Source organism: Balaenoptera physalus, assembly GCF_965194825.1.
Source record: "Balaenoptera physalus genome assembly, chromosome: 13".
NCBI lineage: Eukaryota > Metazoa > Chordata > Mammalia > Artiodactyla > Balaenopteridae > Balaenoptera > Balaenoptera physalus.
In genome coordinates, this window is record NC_138892.1 from 9,882,108 (window position 1) to 9,892,802 (window position 10,695).

The 10,695-nt window shown below is 56.9% G+C and overlaps 1 protein-coding gene across 1 annotated transcript in view; it reads left to right on the forward strand.

Annotated features, from left to right (window-relative positions):
• The window catches only part of DNAL4 (dynein axonemal light chain 4), a 39,038-nt gene extending 28,665 nt beyond the window's left edge, over positions 1-10,373 (forward strand). The window contains exon 7 of the mRNA XM_082420103.1: positions 6,171-10,373. The gene's annotated coding sequence lies outside the window, so the exon portion shown is untranslated. The remainder of the gene's footprint in view (positions 1-6,170) is intronic.
• Positions 10,374-10,695: the final 322 nt, after the last annotated feature.

Consider the following 10,695-nt stretch of genomic DNA (forward strand, 5'->3'; position numbering starts at 1 on the left):
TCTGTGTATCTCAGTGTGTCTCTGATGTATGTGTGTCTGTATGTGTCTATTGTGTTGTCTCTATGTTTTTTTTTTTAAATAATGTACTTCTTTTTTTTTTTTAATATTTATTTATTTGGCTGCTCCGAGTCTTAGTTGCAGCATGTGGACTCTTCATTGCAGCATGCGGGATCCAGTTCCCTGACCAGGGGTCGATCCTGGGCCCCCTGCATTGGGAGCGCAGAGTCTTACCCGCTGGACCACCAGGAAAGTCCCTCTCTATGTGTTTCTATGTGTTCGTGTGTGTGTGTGTGTGTGTGTGTGTGTCTCGGTGTGTGTTTGGAGGTGACCACAAATTTCCCTCTGTCTCTCCAAGTGCTAAGGGAGCAGGGGAGGGCTGCCCCGGGGGTGTTTTGCCCGCTGTCGCTCTGAACACATCCATGAACCACCACAGGTGAGGTTCAGACACAGACACTGAGTTTCAGGTCTGGGGAGACCCAGAGGATACACCGCGCCACCCCTTCTTTATCCTAAAATGTGCAGCACAGATTCATTAATTCAGTCATAATATTTCAAATGAGTTTTTTAAAAACTTCATTTGAAATAAAGATCATTTCGTGTAACCCTCACAATAACCCCAGGGAGCATTGTGGTCCCCAGAGAGGCAGCTTCGAGGGCTCCACGGCCGCTGCTACACGAGCACTAACAGCTGCTCCCTGGCTTATTGCGAAGTTGCATCAGTGGCCTCGCCCATCCCACCCCGACCCTGTTTGAGGCCATGGCTGAGTGGGCTACGGGGACAGTCCCCTTCTAGTCCCTCCAGGGCAGGGGGCCCCTGGGCCTGAGGCCAGGGTAGCTCCATTCAGAGAGCCTTGTGGCCCTTGGTGATGTGGCCTCCCTCCTGATGGTCAGGACAGCAGTGACCACCCCAGGATGGGCCCCGGTACCCCAAGGACTAAGGAGGGGGAGCATTTCTAACAGCCAAAGCCCGGGTTGTTTTTCTGTCCTTCTCGAGTTCTTTCCCTGCTGCCCAGCCCTGTGTCTTTGCCAGCTGCTCCAGACCATGGTAGGAGAGGGCGTCCCCAGCCCCCGTCCAGCCACGAGTATTGTTACCAAGACATGAATCAAGTCAGGTGTCCTGCCAACTGTCACCAGCCCGACCCTCAGTCTCACCGCACTTCACAGACAAGAGGGCCCCCCAAAAAGCTACGTGCAAAAATCAGTCTTTCATTTATAACGCACACAAGAGGTTTGTCAGTGACAAAGAATTCGAGAAGAGAAGGGATCCTCCTTCACCTCCCCTGGTCAAGTCAAGAAGCTTTTGAGAAAGGAATAACCACCTCCTAACTACTTAGGGATCCTCGTATCAGCCAGCACAGGCCCGGGCACACTTGTGCCCACAGCACAGGGTCACAAATGCCACGGCAGAGGGCAGGGGGAGCTCGGAGGAGGGGGCCTGTGTCCTGGTCTTGCAGGGGCAGATCGGCCCGCCAAGCGAGGGGCTGAGGTCAGCTCACGAAGCAGGAGCAGGAGGAGCAAAGGCACGGGGGCGCGAACATCCCTGGAGTTTTTGGTTTTTTAAGTAAATAGCTCTTATGTATTTTTTTTAGATTAATTAATTAATTAATTTTTGGCTACGTTGGGTCTTCATTGCTGCGCACGGGCTTTCTCTGGTTGCAGCGAGCAGGGGCTCCTCTTTGTCATGGTGCACGGGCTTCTCATTGCGGTGGCTTCTCTTGTTGCAGAGCATGGGCTCTAGGCGCACGGGCTTCTGTAGTTGTGGCACGCGGGCTCAGTAGTTGTGGCGCACGGGCTCTAGAGCACAGGCTCAGTAGTTGTGGCACACGGGCTTAGTTGCTCCGCGGCATGTGGCATCTTCCCGGACCAGGGCTCGAACCCGTGTCCCCTGCATTGGCAGGGGGATTCTTAACCACTGCGCCACCAGGGAAGTCCCCTTCACGGAGTATCTGAGGAAGGGTCAGTGTGCTGGGGCGCCCCAGAACACCCCAGGTTCCATGATTCTCTAGGAGGACTCACAGGGCCTGGCCGAGTCGTGGTCATGGCTATTTTCGCAAAAGGATACGGAGCTTGATTAGCAAAGGGAAAGGGCAGGAGGGCCACATCTGGAGGAAACCAGGCTCAGGCCTCCGAGGGTCCCTCCCAGTGGAATCGCACGCGCTTAACGTCTTCAGCAACCAGTTTTGACAACACGTGTGAAGTGTTGTCAACCAGAGAAGCTCGTTAGAGACCCAACGTGCAGAAGTTTTTACCGGGGGCTTGTCATGGAGGCATCCTCTGCCTGGCATGTACCCAAATCCAGACTCCCAGAAGGAAAGCAGGGGTTCAGCATAAACCACACTGTCTGTACAAACAGTTTAGGCCCAGTGGCCACGCTTATCAGGGAGTGGTGGGAACCTTCCTGAAATCCAAGTTTCCAGATGCCAGCCAAGGTCCAGCCTTGCAAGCAGAACTTTGTCTCAGGCCTGATGTGTTCATTCTTCTCTGCATCATTAGAATGAAGGGGAGGAGGGAGGCTGTGGGCCGGGGGCCGGGGGACACGTGGAGGCCATGTCAGGGAGGGCCTTCTAGGGCTGGACTTGATGGTGGGGGTGATGGAGCCACGGACAGGGGATAAGCTGGAGACAGGTGACAAGGTCCAGCCTCTGCTTAAGGAAGATCCTTCTGGAAACTTTATGGTGTCTGGAGGGGAGGGGGACAGCTAGGGGAAGCTGCAGAAATCACCCAGAGTCCAGTTCTGGAACTGGGGTTCACTGGAGAGGACAACAGCATGAGAGGCCTCAGGGGGGCAGAGGGACTGTTGGGCGGGAAGGGGGAGGTGGCACGGCGCTGAGGGGTCCGGGGGGGCGGAGCGGCAGAAGGTGGTGCAGGATCCAAGGAGCCTGTGCTGGGAACGGGGCTGGTGGTGAGGGGTGGGGGTGGGGTGGGGCGTGAGATGGGGGCAGGGACCCAGCTCTGGAGGATCTGCGGTGGGCGCTGGGCGCTAGGAAGAGGCCAGAAGAGAAAGGCAGAGAAATTGCCTGAATTACGAATAGCCTCAGCCTCCTCGGCCCCTAGAGCAAAGCCGCTGAGAATTAAACACAGGAGGATGGAGTAACTGAGAGGTAGGGGGTAGTACAGGGAGATGCAGGCGAAAACAGGAGCATTTGAAGCACTTCAGACAATAAGCAGAACAGATATCAGCTCAGCTCCCACCCCTCCCAACACTCCCCACCCCTCCCAACACCCCCCACCTCCCAACACCCCCCACCTCCCAACACCCCCCACCCCTCCCAACACCCCCCACCTCCCAACACCCCCCACCCCTCCCAACACCCCCCACACCTCCCAACACCCACAACACCTCCCAACAACCCCCACACCTCCCAACACCCCCCACACCTCCCAACACCCCCACACCTCCCAACACCCACAACACCTCCCAACACCCCCCACACCTCCCAACACCCCCCACACCTCCCAACACCCACAACACCTCCCAACACCCACAACACCTCCCAACACCCACAACACCTCCCAACACCCCCCACCCCTCCCAACACCCTCCACCCCTCCCAACACCCACCACACCTCCCAACACCCACCACACCTCCCAACACCCCCCACACCTCCCAACACCCCCCACACCTCCCAACACCTCCCACACCTCCCAACACCCCCACACCTCCCAGTACCCACAACACCTCCCAACACCCCCCACACCTCCCAACACCCCCCACACCTCCCAACACCCCCCCACACCTCCCAACACCCCCCACACCTCCCAACACCTCCCACACCTCCCAACACCCCCACACCTCCCAACACCCACAACACCTCCCAACACCCCCCACACCTCCCAACACCCCCCACACCTCCCAACACCCACAACACCTCCCAACACCCCCCACACCTCCCAACACCCACCACACCTCCCAACACCCCCCACACCTCCCAACACCCCCACACCTCCCAACACCCACCACACCTCCCAACACCCCCCACACCTCCCAACACCCCCCACACCTCCCAACACCCCCACACCTCCCAACACCCACAACACCTCCCAACACCGCCCACACCTCCCAACACCCCCCACCTCCCAACACCCCCCACCCCTCCCAACACCCCCCACACCTCCCAACACCCCCCACACCTCCCAACACCCACAACACCTCCCAACACCCCCCACCCCTCCCAACACCCCCCACACCTCCCAACACCCCCCACACCTCCCAACACCCACCACACCTCCCAACACCCCCACACCTCCCAACAACCCCCACACCTCCCAATACCCACAACACCTCCCAACACCCCCAACACCTCACAACTGAGCTGTCCATGTGCCGCAGGCACTGTGCTGGGCATGGAGTCACGAAACTCACTCCCAGGCACGTCCTGGGGGCTGGAAAGTTTCGTGGAGGGTGATTGGAGCAAAGATGGGGGCAGCTACGGCCAGTGGGGAGGGCTGAGCCCGGGGTGGGCTCTGGAAGGGACCCCAGAGGCAGTTCATTCAGGCCCTGGGTGGGCAGGCTGAGGCTTGCCCCAGGTCACATCACTCCCAAGTAGCAGCCGCAGTCTACCATCCATGTTTTCCACACCCTCAGCTGTGTGCACGTGTGCACGTGCACACACACACACACACACACACCCCAGCAGCTAAAGGCAAGTCCCGTCTTGGACCAGTGGGGTGAAGGAGCAGCCTCTGGCCATCCCCCCCTGGACCCGCCCTCCCCTCCCACCCTTCGGCATCAAGGAGTCAACATTCCTGAGTCCACAGCTCTGGACCACCAGGCCCGACAGCCCGAGCAATGGCCTGGTGGAGTCTCTGAGCACCTGGAGGCCCTGGGCCGGTGGCTGCAGGCCGTGCCGGTTATGATGCCCAGGGGCACAGACTGGGGGCCCTGGGAGGTGTTAGTGGAGGCCAGCCCATAGGCCTGAGCCAGGCAGGGGACCACATTTAATCTCTGCAGCCCTGCCTCACTCCACCTGTGTGCCACCAAAGCCAGCCACCCAGATTCCCCTACACCTGGAGGGCTTTGGCTCTCGGGAGGTAGAGACCTCCAGGAAACGGGCGGTGGGGGCCATGCTGGGCACAGAGGGTGGACTGAATGAACTGGGGTCCCCAGACTGAAATGCCCTCAGCCATGACCCAGGGCCCGCCAGCCCTGCACCCTCTCTGGGGACCACACTGAGTGCCTCGTGATGGGACATGCCTCCCAGGCAGGCTGCAGTGCTGATGGCTGGGTGCTGAGTGCCCCTCTGAGGTCTGTCCTGCCTGGGTGAGGCATGCCGGCCACACCAACAATAACACTGTGGCAAAGACTGGCCGCCTCGTGGGGACTCATGCAGCCCCTTCTCCCCGGGCCTTGGAGAACAGGGAAGGGCGGCAACGGCCCCCACGCCCCACCCCACCCTGTCGTGCAGGTGGGAAAGCTAAGACTGGGCCGGGGAGGAGGGAGCTGGGCGAATGATGGAGGTTTAATTGGGATTGGGGAGGGGCTGGGGTTGTGCTGGGGCGTCTCAGGTTAGCCTGGGGGACAAGAGTGAAGGATCCAGTGACAGGGCTGGGATGGGGCAGAGGCTGTCCCCATGCAGTGGGCCTAATCTATCTGGCAACGTCCCCAAGAGCTGAGTGCTCTCCCAGCTGTCCCCTCTGTCCCCAGGCTACTCCTCCCGCCCTTCAGGTCACCATCTCTGGCAGCCTCTGTGACTCCCCAGATCTGGGTGAGGAGTCACAGCCAGACCTTACACGCAGCAGGCACGATGTCAGGGCCCACCACGCTTACAGGGCCCACGGAGATGTTTTAATTATTTTTATCAATCAGAAGGGGGGAAGGTGGATATAATACAGCCTGGATTATATTCTTCTTTATAGCAGCACAATCACAAAATATAATTTTTAATCCTTTTTTGTAAGAAGGGGCCCATAGAAGTCATACTGAGGCCCTGGTCACGGGGGATCCTTAGAGGCCTGTGTGCCTCCCGGGGCCTTGCTGTGTGGTGATGATTCGCTCACTTGACGGCCTCCTCCAGCAGGGCCACGTCTTACTGTCAGAGCAGGCACACAGTAGGCAATGGGTGAATAAATACATGCTTGTAAATTAAAAAGTGGTTTACATTGACTGAGCACTTGCCCTGTGCCAGGCACTGTGCTCAGCTCCTGAGAAACAGACATGCCCATTTTACAGATAAGGACATGGAGGCTGAGAAACGCTAAATGACTGGCACGAGTTGTTCACCAGGAAAGCCCAGGTGTCAAGTCTGCACCACTGGCCAGCAACGTCCCCACGGGAGCAGCTGGTGGATGTGTCATTTCCAGGAGGGACAACCTCACATAGACATCAGGCAAGTCCCCCGATGTCAGCCTCTGAGTTCTGACGCATGGGCCAGTGCCCCTGAAGGCCCCAGTGCCGCCCTGACCTTCCTCCAGGCCACAGCCCGTGCAGGCTGTTCCTCCATGCGGCCAGGCGCTGTGCTGGGGGCGAGATGAGTGATAATTGTAGCCCACACTCACTGTGTACCAGGCACCAGCCTGTCTAACCCTCATGGTACCCCTGGGGGCTGTAGGTGACTATTATTCCCGTTCCAGAACACCGCCTGAGAAGTGGGCGGAGAGAGGGATGCGGGAGCCATTCCTTCCACCTTGGGAACTTGGAGGCAGGGAAGCAAGCCTTCATGAGACAAGAGACCTTTGAGCGCATCCATGAACGATTAGGAGTTCATCAGGTAGAGAAACAGGGCAAGGGCATTCCAGGCCAGGGCACAGCCTGAGCAAAGGTGTGGGAGTGGGAGGGGCCCCGGGACGCCGTTGAGGAGGGATCTGCTTCGGACTGCAAGTGAGGCCGCAGGGAGTATCGGACTGCTGGCTTTCCGAAGCTGTACGAGGGAGTGGGATGTTTGAAGACTGGGGAGTTGCAGTCAGGCGGGCACTTGGTGCATGTTTATCAAGCATTTATGAGGAGCCAGGCATTGTAATAGGCATGGGGGAACAGAGATGACTAAGGCACAGTCACCCACGAGAACCTGCCTGGGAGAGTCCATCTCGGCTGGGATCCACACCTGTCCCTGGCGCCTCGGCTGGCCCAGGCGTCTTTCCCTCCTCGACTGGACTTCTTCTTCCATAAAACAGGCTTAACTGCACTTGCCACCTGGTGACGGAGCTCTTTGAGCTCCCTGGATAAAAGATTCTGTAAATACAGAGCCCTGTCGCCAGACTGGGCGGGGTGCAGTAGGGAGCCCGCATCAGATTCCCAGGAGGCAGAGAAACAGCCCCTGGGGGGCCGAGGGGGCACCAAGATCCTCTGAGGTTACCGCCTCTCGGTGGCTGTCAAACGTGTTCCTGCAGCCAGGAAGTCTGACGTTAAAGTCCCCCCCACCCCCGCCCCCACCAAGGCCTACTCTGCCTGTGATGGTTAAATGACAGACGCCAACAGGCTGGCGGGTGAGGACGGCAGGGAGGAAGAGATGGAGGGGCCTTGGCTGCAGGGAGGTGCCTGGAGGCGTTACCCTCACCCGTGTGTGCATCTGACACAAGCGTATTGAGCACCTACTAGGATCAGTCCTGGTGCAAGTGTCGGGAGTCCTGGGGGGGGCAGACAGGGACACGGCTCATTCCGCCACTCCGTGGGGGTGGGGGGAAACGGGGAAGCCCGGTCTCTGGAAGCACAGAGAAGCTACCTGACTTGACTCTGAGTCCGGGACAAAGCCGTCTCCCTTCGTCTCTCAAAGACCGCGGCGGCAAAAGCCCTTTGTGCTGAGGCAGCGCCGCTCCTCACCTGACCTCACGGCCGAGGAAACAGAGGCCAGGGAGCCTCGCTGGCTTGTCCCAGGTCACACAGCCAGTTGTGTAACAGACAGCACAGTTATTATTTGCATTTTGTGAACAAGAGGTGAAGTGGCTCACAGAGCAGGACACAGAGCAAGCAAGCGGTGCACCCGGCCTAGACCCAGGGCTGCAGATCGCGGGTCCCCCTTGCTTTTCGGCTGATGCGGGACTTGCTGCTCCTCTGGGCTGGAGCGGAAGAGGGTTCCAGGGCCCCAGAGCCCTGAGGTTGGCCTCTGGCAGGCAGGGGCTGGGGCGGGAGCCAGTCTGGGCTCCTCTCACTGAGCTGTTCCTCGGCATCTCCAGCACAGAGCCAACCTCTCCATTAAGCAGAGCAGGAAAAAAAAAAAAAAAAAAAGCAGAGCAGGTTCAGCGCCCAGGACGCAGGATGCTTCGGGGGCCCACGGAAATGTTTTCATTTCATTTCTTTTAAAACCGGAAGAAAAATTAAGCATAATAATAATGAATACTTACTCACGAATCAAGCCTAGATTAGTCATCTTTCTACCCACGTGGTGGTAAAATATAATTAAAAAAATTTTTTTTATGAAGGAAGGGGCCACCGAGGCAAAAGTGCCTGGCAACGGAGAAAGCCATCATGTGGCCCCACAGCAGTGGCTGCACCGTCAGCCACCCAGAGCCTGTTCCAGCTGGGGCAAAGCTGGCCACCTCTGCCCTGCCACTGTTTATGAAACGATGATGGAAGAAAGGAGGAGCAGTAACAGAGCAGTGAAAAGAGAGGCGGGGCACTGGGAGAAGACTGACAAATGAATGGTGGCCGGACAGAGAGAGGAGTCTGAAAGGGCAGAGTGTGGCTGAGGGAGAAGATGGCAGAAAGGACGGGGACAGCGGAGATGGGGAGACAGAGCTGTGTGTGATCGCACAAGTCTGACGGGTCCCGTCAGTGAGGACGGTCAGGACAGAGGGAGGGGCCTCACACAGTCCTGGGAGCCTTGAACAACAAGACCAGGAATTTCCCAGGGGCCCTAATTACGTTCCCGTGGCTGCCGTAACAAATTACCACAAATTTGGTGACTTAAAACAACAGAGATTTATTCTCTCATAGTTGAGAAGACCAGAAGTCCAAAACCAAAATCACTGGACGAAAGTCAAGGTGTTGACAGGGCCTTGCTCCCTCTGGAGACTCTAGGAGACACTCCGTCCCTGGCTTCTCCCAGCTTCCGGTGGCCACCAGCATTCCTTGTCTCGTGGCCGCACACTCCAATTTCTGCCTCTGTGGCCACATTGCCTCCTCCTCTTCTCCTCTGCCTCTCTCTTAAAAGGACACTGGTGATTACATTTAGAGCCCACTCTGATAATCCAGGATAATCTCCCCATCTCAAAATCCTTCCTTTAATCGCATCTGCAAAGACTTTCCATGTACGGTAACATTCACAGGTTCCAAGAATTAGGACCTAATATCTTTGGGGCCCATTATTTACCTACTACAGGCCCACAGAGGCAACACAGTTTAGTAGAGGGCTGCCTCTAGCCAGCCTGTGGCCATGGCCCTTGGCTGAGACCAGTGGAAGGCACATGGCCTCTTGCTTTACAAACCAGCACATCCTGGGAAGGGGGTCCTTCTGCCGGGATCCTTGGAAAGGAGTGAAGCAGGCTCTGCAACGGAGGTGGCGGGATATGGAGACGCCACTGGAATTGGCTAGGACAGAACTGAGGCATTAAGCACCTTGGGGTGGAGAAGTTGTCAAGAGAAGGCCCCTCCCCTACCTGGAGGCTGACTCTAAATCTGATTTCAATTCTCACTTCACTCATCCCACGTTCAGCAGATACTCAGACATGAGCCAGCCCTTGTCTTCAGGGAGCTCGAAGCCTAACCCCAGAAGCAAGCACTGTTGTCTTCAATAGACTGTAACTGCAGGTGATGCCCCTCTTTTCCGGGTGGGGCAGTGGAGACCCAGGGATCGGGGGGTCATCTTTGTATGGAGTCGACTTAGCACAAGGGCTTCACATTTCCTCAATCCCCTACCCCCAGCGTCTTCCTGTCCTGATTTCGCCATTTCTAGTCTCTTCCTCTTGGCACTTTAAAAGTGAAATAACAACAGTTTCATCTTCCCTTAGAAGAGCTTGCCAGGAAGTGACTCCTCCCAAGCTGGGCACTTTCTGCATCTGTAGAGTTGGCCAGTGGGGAGCCAGGGCACAGGACCCTTGAAGTCAGGCAGCATGTTATTCATTCAGTATCTACCAAGTACTCTTTCCACACTCAGATTTGAGTAAGGCAGGGGAATAGGTAACCAGCTTTGCCTTCTCAGCACCAACTGGGGCAAGTGTCCTCCTTAAAATGAAGAAAAGCTTCTGCCATGAAATTTGGGGGCCTCTGAGGGCAGATTGAGAAGTGCAGAGCTTCCTGCCAAGTCTGGAATCCCAAAATCAATCCCAAAATGGAAAAAAAAAAAGGGGGGGGGGCTTGGATATGGAGAGAAGCTTCTAATCTCAGTTTTGCCTCTTTCAAGCTGTGTGACTAAGCAAATCACTTAAAAACTCTATGAACCTGTTTCCTGATCTGTAAAAAAAAAAAAAAAAAGTATAGAAATGCCTAAGAGAACAATTACGCAAGAGATTCCAACAATCGTTTGGGGGAGGTCCTCTAAGGGCTAACTACACGCTACCCCTCCAGGTGGGGTCTTAGGCCAGGGGTCGTCAATCTCCCCTGCTCCCCACTTCCTCTTGCCATCTTCAATACCTTTAAGGTCCTGGCACCCCGGCCCTGTCGAGTCAGCTTGCCGAGAGCTGGGACCCAGAAGGCCGCGGGTGGGGTGAGGAGCACGAGGCAGTACCAGGACAGGGCTCAGGTGTTTTGAGCAACCAGACCGGGAGTCAAGTGCCAAGTCAGGCCAGGTCGAGCCCCCGCTTGCCGGCTCCATCCGAGTCCT